This window comes from Buteo buteo, chromosome 2 (assembly GCF_964188355.1).
Source record: "Buteo buteo chromosome 2, bButBut1.hap1.1, whole genome shotgun sequence".
Lineage (NCBI taxonomy): Eukaryota > Metazoa > Chordata > Aves > Accipitriformes > Accipitridae > Buteo > Buteo buteo.
In genome coordinates this window covers 79,408,588-79,422,032 of record NC_134172.1, presented here as the reverse complement: position 1 = coordinate 79,422,032, position 13,445 = coordinate 79,408,588, and the positions used below count along the sequence as shown (strand labels likewise).

At 45.7% G+C, this 13,445-nt stretch overlaps 1 long non-coding RNA gene across 1 annotated transcript; it reads right to left on the bottom strand.

Annotated features, from left to right (window-relative positions):
• Nucleotides 1-4,337: 4,337 nt before the first annotated feature.
• LOC142028782 (uncharacterized) lies at nucleotides 4,338-5,820 on the bottom strand. The gene is made up of 3 exons (XR_012649692.1): nucleotides 5,771-5,820; nucleotides 4,760-4,961; nucleotides 4,338-4,413 (listed from the first exon to the last, which is right to left on the bottom strand). It is a non-coding gene; the product is annotated as an uncharacterized LOC142028782 (long non-coding RNA).
• Nucleotides 5,821-13,445: the final 7,625 nt, after the last annotated feature.

Here is a 13,445-nt window from a genome sequence, read left to right as displayed (position 1 = left end):
TCCACAGCACATTATAAAACTGAATTTGTTGCTGTTGTGTTTACTTTACAGCATTAATCACTAAAAGCTTGCTTAGGTGGGCAGGAAAAATCCATTTTCCATTGTATTAACTTCATACAATTTAAGAAGCCTTTCAAGACCCACATAAATGCAAGTAAACATTCTGAGTCTAGCTGGTCCTGTGCTAGCCTGGGCACACAGCTGCACAGGAACACATCCAGCTGGACCTGCCTTCTGCAGACATACCTGCCCTGCCACTCCAGAAGGCAGAAAGCACTTAAATCACAGCACCTCCATCTACCCAACGTCTGATTTAAAGCCCTTAGGAAATTAGTATTTCCAGAGCACTGTTTCCAGTATTGCAGGGGCACGATTCTGTTTAATCCTACGTCCTTGGACAAGTGGTAGAATTCATAGGCGGAGCAAATGCACGGAGCAGAGAGGCACAGACAAAAGGGACCGGCGCACGCGACAGAGGGGAGAGGTGTCGTTTCAGCCACATCCCGCTGCAACGCACAGGACACGTTTCCGAGGACAATGACCGCCTGTTCATAAATCCGTCGGGCAGCAAGCAGAATGGGCCAGCTACCGTTTAGGGACAGGAGATGCCTCCTCAGAGGTATTTGGTTCTGTGCAGCTTCTGCTGGACATGATATTTTAAAACACACATTGTTAAGGAAAGGTGCTACACATCGAGATACTGCAGGAAAGGGGGAGAGGAGACTCACCCTGTATCCCAGAGGGTTACCTGTGCAGAGGAGAAGTAAACATCTTTGTGTACAGTCCTGGGATCTGGAGTTTGGGGATTTTTCTGACTGACGTATGCTGAATAAACAGAGATCTCAACGCCCTTGACCTGCCCAGTGTCCTTATTAAGGTTTGACTAGAACCAGGATGGGGGACAAAGGGAAGTACCAGAAAGGTTCAGTGCAGATATTTAACAAATTTCTTTCATATCTGCAAAAAGCTCATGTGCATTTACAGTTCAGGAATATTGCTCCAGTGACAACATGCTGCCTTTACTCAGTTCTTAGTAAAATTATCTTATTACAACGTGAAGGAACAGATGGATTTGGTGCATGCATCTGGAGATAAACAAACCTAAGTCAGGTGTATGCAGAAACATGCACCAGGGCTTTTGAATTTTACTGTTCAGTCCCCCAGACAACCACATCTTCATACAATATATATCCATTGCTTTAGCACATAAACAGCACAGTCAAAGAACCAAACCGATGGTTGTGTACACGGAAGATTCCTAATACCCAGCTTGTCTTTTAAGAATTAAACACAGGTAGAATGTGCAATTGCTGCAGCAGAGAGCAGACACTTGAACTGCTCCAAAAAGGGAAAAAAACAACTGAACAAAAAAAACCGCACCAAAACCTCTCTCAGCTTGTATAATTCGAATTTTGACTAATGAGAAATCAGGGAAGAAAACATCCCTATGGACTCACAGTTGATGCCCAGAACAAAAGCTCCCAAAGGGTCTTGAAGAAGGTTGATCTGAAAAACAAAAGATGACCTCATAAGACCGTCAGAAGAACACATTGCTGAAATCCTACCCCATGGCATCTAGTAGGAAGTGGATTTCTGCTAGAAAGGCTTTGCACGTGCCAGTGCAAAAGCTGTTTTGGCATGGCATGGCACGGCATTGTCACGGGTTTGTCCCCCACTCCTGCCCCTAACCTGCTGCTGGGCTGTTCACTACCACTCCGTAAGCTGTTCGTACACAGCTCCTTGCCGAAACTATCAAGAAAACTGTTGTAAAATTTCAGACTCACAAATGACAGTCAGCTCGCACTTACTTCTAGAGGTATTTCAATGGAGTAATTATGCACTTTGCGTGGCTTGAGCACATATGATTTTCCCTCTCTCAAACGCAATTAGAGCTGCACAGAAGCAGAAAAAGATTTATGAACGAAACACCAGTAGAATCAATATATCAGATCAGATGGAAGACCATGATTTTGAGCTGCTACTGAACTATATTAAACCTCCTAAATTAACTTAATTAGGTGTCAAAACAAGTCTGCTGGATATATAAGAGAGATTTGTCTCTAAAAAAACCTCAGTCTAGTTTAAAAAAGCAGGCCCAGCTCCCAATCAACATCGCTCCTCCAATAAACTTTTAAAAACTGCATATACCTTGAGATACCAGCCATCAGCGCAAAAGTTTTCTTATTTATATATACATTTATATTTAGATAACAGGGAAGTCAATATTCAGCAATTGACAGACAAAAAACAAATCAGAAATATCAGTCAAAAAAATGATTTGGGAGAAAATAGGGAGACAAGGATGGAAGCTAGCCTTTACATGCCTAAAATTCCTATGAGCCCTCAGTACAGCTGCAATTAGCTCTTCACAGGTCTGGATGGAAACAGCCACATCAGAAGACATTGAACACATATATATATATATATATATATAAACACTACATCCCTGCCCTTCTTATTTCTCTTTTCCATGCATTTTTCACTTTCCACACACTTAAGGCAGCATTTAGAGTAGCCTTTCTAAACAATTAGCAAGCGCTCCCATGGTCGCTCTGATCTGAAGCGGTGACAGATCAATGTGTGTGCAGCTGGAACAGGCACATTATATTGAGGGTGCCCACAGTGTCAGACCCCACTGCAAACACCTGGACAGAACGAAGAAAGCACGAGGGCATCTCCCCACCAGCATGATCAGGTGCACAGAGAAATTGGAAAGGAGCACCACTTACAATTTTTGTGGTGCAGCAACCTCCTATGCCCAATGGAAAAGCAGCTTGAAAGTATTTTAGGCATCTGAAACATGAGAATGTTATTCCATTCCAGGCCCAGAGATTTAAGCTCAAGTCAGGGGAAAAAAACTAGGCCTGGATTGGTTTTCCTTTTAGCAGTGGCAGAATCTCACCCGTGCTGTCACACATTGTTTCGGAGATGTTGTTATTCATTAGCACTGCAGGACTGAGCAAAGATCTCCTCCTCCTCTAGAGATGGGGGCACAGAAGGATAATGCACGCTGCTCAGAAGGGCGTAAGGTGTAACGAAACTACGGTTCACTCTGCTCCCAGCCGGCACCTACCTGCTGCAGCCCTGGAGAGGCAACATGCTCATGGCCACGAAGATAAACCAAGGTTCTGCCCCGTTTCGGCAGCGCGGGTTTGCAGAAGGGGGTCTCACGAAGCACGTGCTCCATGTCTACACCCGGAGGAGCCGAGTGAGAATAATTCCTCTTCTCTTCCTCATGGCTCTAGGGAACACAATCAGAAATGATATGTACCTTGTTTTTTAACCCAAACAGAATGTTGTTTCTTAATGTGGCTTCTGTACTTGCATCAATATTGCTGCAGACGAAATGAAACCATTATGAAAAAAACCTAAACCATTATTAGACAAAAGCAATTGGGAGAAAGAAGAGAGCTGATCATCAGACGATTTGAACCCAATTCAATGTTTTTAAGTGCTGCCTCCGGGCTGCTGCCTCAAGAGCGGGCAGTCTGAGCAAGCAGATGAACTCTACTCCTCTCCTGCGAACAGGGAGCAAACCCACCACCCCAGGCTTCCTTTCACAGCTCTCTCCAGGCCAGCCAAGCCCCCAACCAAGAGGCTGGTTCAAAAGGCTCATCGCTGAGAGCCTGCCACACCGAGGTCTGGGCGCAGGGAGACCGCAGCTGACAAGCCCCACCAGTCAGCCCGGGCTTGCACTGCCAGCGTGCATTCCTCCTGACGTCCCCGCGCAGCGGCACCGCCGACTGCAGCAGCTGCATCCCAGCCTTCACGTCTACAGGGACACGCAGTTCACACAGTGTGGTGGGAATTCGGTATTTACCTAAAAAAGAGCGTTTTCCCCCTGTCCAGGGGTAGGGTCGAAGCCTCTTAACAAAATACACGCCTGTAAGGTAGCCTAAAATATAAAATCGTTCACACCTAATGAAAGGCTGTGGAGAAGCAGAGTATTGTGGTGAGCTGGCATCTGTGCAAGTCATTGCCTGGGCACAGAGGCAGAAGCGAACCTGCCAAGAGGAATTTCAGATCAAAATATTCTCGGTGGGTAACAATGCGATACGCAGAGACGTGGAGGAAACCTTTCTCCAGGAACTTGAACAAATAGCTATTCTGCTGGAAATAAATCCAAAACAAAGGTGGTAATAGAAAATAAGAGCCATTGACAGGCCTTAGCACAGGGCTCTGGCCCACACAGACTTTTCTGCGTGTGAAAAATCAGCAGCACTCACCTCAGGCTTATTTTGACATCTATCAGACTTGCTCACCGCGCTATCCGGTGAGTGGTCTGCCAGCAGGACCGGCATGCTGCGGTTCAACCTGACAGGGACCATGGCAGGGACGAGGGCATTTCCACTGCAGAGGCAAAGCCACGCTGGGTATCTCCCATGCACCATCACAGCTCCTGGCAGCTGCTCTCTATAGGAAAAGGCAGGATTAAACCCCACTTCCCTCAAGAGCGAACACCATTGCTGCCCTTCCCAGAGCCTGCTTTCTGCACAGCCCTGCAGAGGAGCCTCAGTTTCCGATAAACACTGCTCAGCACGAGTGGATGGATAAACTGACACTTCCACAGGGGAAGATGCATATTTCTCAGGTGACTGCTGTATCCCAAAGCTCTCAATCTGCTGCGAACACCATTCAACCCCAATACGCTATGGCTACTCTTGACCAGAACGGGCAGCATCTTAGCTGGTATCTCACTGCCCCTTCACTAGGGCACAGACACCAGGAGCTGGGGAGCTGCTGAGAGATTGACACAAACCTGTACGGTGAGAACAGTATCCAGTATCCTTGGGAAACCTTCTTGGCTCTTCATCATCTACCATCTTTTGGGACTCTGCATGTATTTTAACAAGAAGGGACCTCGGTATAGTGTTTCATTTCTGCAAAGTTCCTTGATGAAAAATTTCATTTCTTCTTCCTCCTCTTGTCCTTGCAGAAGCCTTCAATATACATTTCTTATGCTGCTGAAAGAAATGCAAACGCCACAAGAGCCTTCGCAGCCCAAACTCAGCAAGTACCAAAGATACTGAGAAGAGCAGAAAAAACCCCTCCTTGACCCCAACTCCAAGGATACCCCTGGCCTTGATTGGAAGAAGTGTAACATTCATGACGTACAGACTGTGAAATGAGGCAAGAAAACATAAGCAAAGGTATTTAGTCTCAGAGCATCCAGCAAAGCAGCTCCTGAAGGGCCCTTTAACTGCTTTTAAAACATCAACAATACAAAACAAAAAACCAAAACAAACAAAAAAAAAAACGAAAACAAAACCAAAAACAAACAAAAGAAAAACTACCACCAACCAACACCCACACAGTTAAAGATGCAGAATAGCTGAAGGAACTGTCCCTAAACAGCCCTGTCAGGAAGCAAACTGCAGAGAGAGGATGGAGAGAAATGAGACTGGCTTTTGCAGGGCAAGTGTCCAAGGCTGCATCTTTTCTTGCCAAACAGACATTTATTCAATAAAATGGTTTTTTGGTTTTATTTTGCCTTGTCATTTCTCTCCAGATAATCCCTTGTAAATGGGGTCTTGGCTTCAAGTTGTTTGCAAAAGCCTCTCCCTCAATTAGCTTGTTGATCCTGCAGGCAGGCTGTAATGGATGTACTCAACACACCTTTACTTATCACCTAAGTTCCTCCTGCAGCCACCAGTTTTGCCCTGATGCATACAACACTCACTGCAGAGACACCTTTGTCTACAGCTGGGCCTTGAGACGTTGTCAGAGGACAAAGGATCGTGCAGAATCCTTTATTCTGTTTGCCACTCACCCGTTGATAGCTACTGAATCCACCTTTAATTCTGGGAATGTGAATTTGTTCATTTCAGATTTAAAAAGGATATTCGTTGCATCTTCACAAGCTGTAAAGAAAAGCACTGCCATCAGGACTAATGCTCGGGATGCTGACCTGTAACTGTGGAAGAGCATCTAAGCTGTCGTTTTCTCACTTCTCTTACGGGAGGTAACGCTCTAGGGAAGCGCAGCGGAGGCTCTGTGTTTTCAGTCAGCTGAAGCTGCACACAACAGAAGTCAGATGTCCAGATGCATGCAGTCGCACCCAAGGAAGCAAAGAGCTTGCTTGGTTTATTAGGGGCAGGGGAGACATTTGTGGTTTTAATTCAAGTGGATTGCAGCTCAAAAATAGCTGATGCTGCAGGATAGATGGAAAAATGGAGTCCTTCAAAACTCAGTCAGGCTCAGGAGGAAGGGGTCTACAAAACAAGACTGGCTTAGTTTCCTAAAAGAGATGACATTTCAAATAACTGGGGACTTTAATAGGACACATAAACAAACAGAGCAGTGAGGAAACAGACATGGAGAAATGCTTATACAATGTGCAGAGCAGCTGGGATAAAACTGGAGAGGTTTTACTCATCTTTCTCTTACACTTCTTGAGAGACAATGGTGCTTTCTGCATTTGAACCTTGCAGTGACATCAGCAGACCACACAGAAAACAGACTCAAACCATCATCTTCAGTCTTAACCTGCCAGTGACACTTCCATCAGTACAACAAAGAGAATTCTCCCTTTGCTGCCTTTCTTACTAATAATTCGGACAGACAGGCATACCCAACAGTTCAGATAAGCGAGTAGAAAACCCTACAAGTATTTAAGATGCTGTAACTTCTCTTTTTACTTTTTTCTCTAGAATAGTTCACCCAACATCAGTGATTTCAGGGTCTGAGAAGTAACTCAGAATTGCCTTGCAAACTATTTGAAGCATACTTTTAAGTAGTGTGAATCTCTATTTTTACTTAACACACTCTGGTCTGAGCAGGGAACGCTTCCTTACACAGGGTGGAAGCCAGAGGTCCTTCCCCCAGACAACTACTACAAAATCCAGCCCTGGCAATAGCTGTTCACGTGGCAGCCATCCGACAAACTGCCCTGGGTGTGCCTCGGAAAACCCAATCCTCAAAGCTCATCTGTGCAAGTGTTTCATCGTGTGCTGTTACGACTCTCAATTCCCCAAATCATGAAGCAAAGATCATTTTGTACAAAAAACATTCATAATAAATACCTAACATTAAAAAGTAATAAGGACCTTGCTCTGTTGCTTTACTTTTACCTCTAATGATGAGAAAAATGTGCTTAGTTCTGAGAAGCTGAGTGATGAGATCTGGATACCAAATAGCCCCACAGCACAAAAGCTTAGGAATACAAAAGATCAGGAAAATGCCCTAAAATCTTAGGAAAAGTAGAATACAAAGCCAATGAAGTAGTGCACCTTCTCCACGCTACAACACAGAGGCAGCCTCATCGCTGACTTCTCAGGCACCCGTCCCTCTAGGCAAACATACCCTTGCTGAGCTCAGCTGCAGATCTTTCTGGCTGCACCACCAAACCAAAGTCCTTCCCCCTCCCAAGTAAAACGAGCAAATAAACGTACTCAGTCAATAGCATGAAGTGAAGGTGCAGTCCTCCAGTTGCAGCCAGCATACCAAGAACACGTCCTGCAGCCCTTCCTCCTCCCTGCCAGCTCCAGCAGGCACCCAGAGCCACAGGGAACCCCCTCAAATAGAGACCCATTCTGCTCCAGGCACCTGAGCAGCGACCAGGCTGGCAATGGCCCCGAGCACAGGTCACGCTAACCTCTGGGGCCACATTAGTCACTAAAGGGGTGAGAGAGGAAAGGCCAACCTTGCCGACACCAAGAGCAGGATGGGACCTTCTTCCCTGAGCCCAGGGCATCCTCCCTCCTGTCCCACCACCCACGCTGCGCAGCACATCTTCACGTTGCCCACGGGGAGGTGAACACACACCGCTGCCAATTTGCCACCACGGAGGCAACACGCTCTGCCCCCCGAGCTGCTGCTGGCTGTGATATTAGCAGCAGCCATTGTCCAGGCTCCACCCCGTTCAAAGCTACTTCAAAGACAAGACGACACTTCAAGGCAGTCCCATAATTGCATGCTAATGACACCTCCGAGAGCTCTGCACAGCAAAAGGCTCCTGCAGAGATCTGCTAATTGCTCATCTGCCAGTGCACAGTAATGCCACATGCTTGGCTATAGTCCCAGGGGATACACCCCAAAAATATAAAGCTATATTTTAAATTAGATTTACAGATGAAATGTCAATACCCAGCATCTCTGTCAACTGCAGGTCAACAACTTCAGGCAAACAGAAGCACAAAAAACCTCCAACAGCCCTTCAGGCATGGACGGACATCACCTAAATTTGAGCACCACTCCTTTTTTTTGGCCATCCTGGGTTTCACTGGCGCTCTGTCTTACCAGTCCACTTGACCAGAATCCCTGCTTTGAAAAGCTCTGCTCCCAAACCCATCACGGATGGTCTCTTTTTGCTCTGCCCCCTTGCCTTCCACGCACAACCTGCAGCAGTTTTGGAGGCAGCCAGCATAAAAGCCACTCGAGGGGACATTTTCACCTGCCACAGCAAAGCCCTACGCACAGTTAAAGGTGCCGCCCGACTTGTGTAAACTTAAACCCTGAGTTGCTATTTGTCTCACCAAGCATTAGAAAGTTTGCACATTGGCGGTAATCAGTGGTCTGTTACAGCCAGTTTTATTTTACAGGTGCCCACCCAGGCTGGGGCTTTAACCACTGAATTTCCACACTGGCAGTGCCCGTTGCTGAGCTGCACGCTGCTCCGCTGCAGTGCCATTCTGCCTGGGCTGGACAAGTATATCACAATCTGTGATGGCAAAGCAAGCAACTGCCCGCATCAGTGCTCCTACAGTCTCCTTCCTTGCTCAAATACAAGCTTCACACAGCTCATGTACAAATACACATTTTGCACGCAGAACTTATCTCCTTCACGTCTGCCAAAATCGTTCGGAAAGATTCAATAGACAGTTCTTCCGGAACAACACACCGCTCGCTGGGTTTGTTCTGCGTTGCCCCGTTTCCCCACTCGGAGGGGTGACGGCTTCCCATCAGGCACAGCCGGCTCCCAGCACACGAACAAAGGCAGAAGCCAAGCTGACACGAGGGAGACGACGCGCTCGGGACGTCGGCTGGTCTCCGGCAGACTCGGGGGGGCTGGTGGCAGTGATGTTGTCAGGACCGTTGTCAAGGCTCCACTTAGTTCCCAAGCTCCAAGTCATTTCACAAACGATGATATTTTTCTAGAAAAGGGCTAATTATGAATTAATAAAATACCAAGGCACACTGTAGAGTACAAAGCATTGTTCCACCACTTAGGTTTACCTTTGTATTCAACATATGCGCAGTAAAGCTCAGGCTTAGATTAGAGAAAAGCAACATTACTTGTTAAAAGCATTTTCAGGCATCCCTTTCTTTCCCTACAACCAAAAGATGACTCGGACTCCCTGGGTGACACCTGCCCTCCAAAGCTACTTCTCTGCGCTTTCCTGGGGGAAGCTGCTTCCCATTGCTTTGCACTAACCCTTTATTAAGGTTGCAATCCAAGCCTTGCTGGTGCTTACGGCGATGATGTAGTGGAAGCTGCCACATGTTTAAGTTTTCCTAACTGTCCCCCATGGTCTACTAAGCATAATTACCAAATAATGTGGGCGAATATGAATGCGTCCTTGGCAATTAGGGTGCCGCCACGGAAGGGATATCAGCCACTCAGCTGTCTCTCTTGCTGCGGGTCTCTGGCCAGGCACCATTATCACACCACCTCATCATCTTGCACGCGTTAGCAGAACACCACGCAACGCTCCACTTTCCCCTAACCAAAGCTGCTGACAGGTTGCTGCTCAGGATTCTAGGCAATAAAAACAACAAATTATCAGTGTTTTAAGGAGCAATTGTTCAGAGGAAGGATTATGAGCCTGTACAAATGGTATATTTGCACTTTACGCCAGCTGCTTCCCTGTATAAATCCGTATGGCCAGGTCTCTTCCCCACTGCACTGAGTCTCACCTGTGGGTCTCGTCCCTCAGAGCCTGTGGCCTCATTCTGCTCCAGAAGTAGGGCCATGGGATGGAGCCACGTGTGACAGACAACCACCCTCAATGACTGCAATGCCACAGGGACCAAAAAGCAGGATCATAAGGCCAGAGAGAGGACTGCAAAGGAGACGTTTTAGCCACTGATAGAAATAATAAAGCTCACAAGCCCTTTTCTTGCTTTCACATCCCTGCTCTTTCCAGCAATCCCGTACCTGCCCCCAATAGATTTCAGTCTTGGAAAAGAGGCAGCGACACGTCTGCACTGTTTGTCAGCTCCAAGCAACCTGCTCAGCCTGTTCTCAATAAGCTTGGTTTTCATCATCTGTGTTTTTAAATAATCTATTTCAAGGAACATCCCTGCTTTCACAGGATTCTGGGAGGCTGGCACACCCAGGCACCTGAAAACCCAGCCAAGACAGGGCAAGGCTGCAGTGGCTCCTGCCTGACGATGCTGGCGTCCTGCGACCTGCACACCCTCTCAGGAAGGGTCTGCCGGTGATGGGAGCTCCACGAAACCTGCCCCGCCTGCACGCTGCAGCTCAAGAGATAGTTCAGGGTATATTCACTAGTAGTTGCAATTATTGTAAACATGAAGATTGGCTGTAAATATTCCCGATCAAAAATGACAATGTGAGGTAACAAGAATTGCAGCATTTTCCCACCATTTTTATTTGTATTTTGGTCAGGCTGAAATTAATTTCTACTTGCTATAACTCTAAAATTCAAGTGTCTGCCCCTATAATGTGGCTGAACCCAGATTTGTTTGCTCAAGAGCAACAAATCTTACAATATCTTTGGAGTTTAAAAGCTAGAGGCCAAAATAACTAACACTTCAGGGACAAGACAATTAAAAATAAACAGAGATAAATATTTATGTATTTCTTTTCTTTTTAAAAATCTATACATAAGTAGGAATGTACTGTAAGGGCTGTCAGGGACCCTTCAGACCCATGGACTGTTCCTGCGCTTGCCTCGTTTCAGCCCTTTCAGCATCTGCACGGCACAAGCTCTGGAAACCTGCTGGCACTTCAGCTGGAACCAAATCCTGCTCCCTGATCTCCTACAACAACCGACCGAAGATTGAAAGTATTTCTAAGAATGAAACCCTTTTGATAGGAACCAGGCATCCTCCCACACTTTCAAGTAAGAATACACAGAGTGTAAACAAACCACGTGTTAATTATAAAACCAGCCATAGCAGCTAATAAAACACTGGGAGGTAAATACCTGCTCTGATGGGATTATTCTGCCGCAGAGCCAGGGTCCCACTTCACAAAAGGCTAGCCTATATTAATGGGTGAGTATTCCACGTGGTTGTACCTATGTATCTCCCTGACAGCTTCCACAGTCTGACATTGCAGTTACCGCTGAAGTAACGATAAGCCTGAGACTTTTTATATACAAAATGTGAGATATGCTCTTCAAATGACCCTCCAAGAGCTCAGAAGCTCTGAAGGGACCAGGGATGAGATCCAACCATTCACAATCTGCTGAACAGATAAAATAAAATTAATTCATTAAGATTCTCACTAAGGACAAGCTCAACAATTTATGGAGGTTCTTGTCAGTTTAACCTTTACATCTTCTCCACTATCTAAATTATTTCTGCAGGAATTGTCACTGTGACTTTAAGAAACTGGAAGAAAGTTATCTGCCAAAAGAATAAAAGGGGGGTGGGGGGGGGCAGGACGACAACTTTCATCCCTTCAGGGATATGGACAGCAATAACAACTTGTTGGGTTCAGTGGTTCACAGCAAATATTAGACCAAAATCTATGACTCTCAGACACAGCATGGATCAGTTGAGCAGAGTCTTGTTTAGAGATTTGCCTGATGTAAAGTCAGCACCCTGCTGGACCATATTTCTGCATTCAGTATGGGTAAGTATTTTAGTTTAGTTTCCTCCTGAAGATACTCTAATGCCCAGTCAAGACGATCCAGTCATTAGCTTCTATAGACGTGGTCTGGTCAACTGCACTCACCTTTACAGTGCTCTGCTCAGAATTTGCCCAGCATTCCTCCTTTCTTACCTACTAATGAAGCATAAATGCAGCCATCCTCAGAACTGGTGATTAGGATAGTTATGTCAGGATTCTTCTCACATTTTTGTCGCAAAATCACCTAGAAGGAAGGACACAGAGTGACTCATGCATTGTCTGCTCTCCTTCCTCAGTGACCAGTGGGTAGGCTGCAGAGCAGGACCAACATTTCCAACCTTTTGTACAGCTGCTGCTTCACTCCTTAGATCTTTCTGTCAGTTTTGCTCATTTTATTTTTGCTAAAACTTAAGTTTTAGCAGCAGCTCTCTGGTTCTTGAGAGAATCGACACATATCTTGACATTTTCACCTTCTGCTGGTTGGGTTTTCTGCAAATGTCAGAAGCATCATCACATGCCCAAAGCTCCTACACTTCAAATCATACCCCACAGACCATTAGAGTCCTGCTTTTATCTGAAGTACATTCTACATGTTTGAAGTCTGTGACAGCACTTTTTGAGGGGCATTATTTCTTTTCAAGATTAAGCATAAGAGAATGTCTTGTAAAGACACATTCTGCAGCAACTTTACTGAGATACAAAATAGCCAGAATTAGAAAGCTATGCTGCTGACCAAGACAAGGCAGAGAGAGAAGCAAGAATGCTAGGAGGTGATGCTTCCTCATTTCTAAAAGAATCTGTTGCTTGGGAGCAGGATTCACAGAGAAGAAGCAACAGTGCTTACACAGTGAGCAGCACAGTTTGGATCAAGCCCGACTTTGCTCCAGCTCTTACCTAAAGCACAGAACCACACTTGCTGATGTCCTTTTCCTTGAGCAGTCTCTTCTTCTTCGGGCTGTTTCATGACAAGTGAAGCAGATCCCAAATCTCCGCAAAAGTAAAAATGGGAAACAGAAATCTCTTTAGTGCCTTGAGGCATCGTTGAAGACTGGCTGTATGAGCCCACCCAGCATGCTTTCCTTTCATCAGCCTCACTTGTAGCTTGCACAAAAACTTTGTTTCTTTTGCATGCTTTTCATGGATTCCTCTTGATTCTCAGTAAACGTCTAACCACTGGAAATGAGTCATGTTTCATCACGAAAGCCTATATTGATGTTTTCCACCATCTTTCTTTCATCATGCTGCATTTAATACCATTCATTGACTCCAAGAGCACTAAGAGCAAAACAGTATCCACCACTAGAAGCACTTGGAAAAGTTGAATCACTTGTTTATAGACACACCTGGCAGGATGGCTACTGCAGTTTCCACTAGAGCCAACTTATAATGGCTCCACTGAGAACAGAACAGAGCCATCAGCTCAGCACAGTATAAGCTCCACGTCCAAACAATATTCATTAGAATACCAAGAAGATTAAATTCCCCCCCTACTACAAAATCAACTGCTTTGGGAAACTTAAGGTAAAGAGCATGATGCATTTGCAAAGCATACAATAATCCTGCTCAGGTGCTAGCAGTGCCGTCTGGAAGCTAGACGAGATTCTGAGCATCAACAGAGCACCAAGTGAGTCAAGATCAGAGGTTTAATCTAAATTTTTTCCATTAATGTGGCAGAAGATTTGTT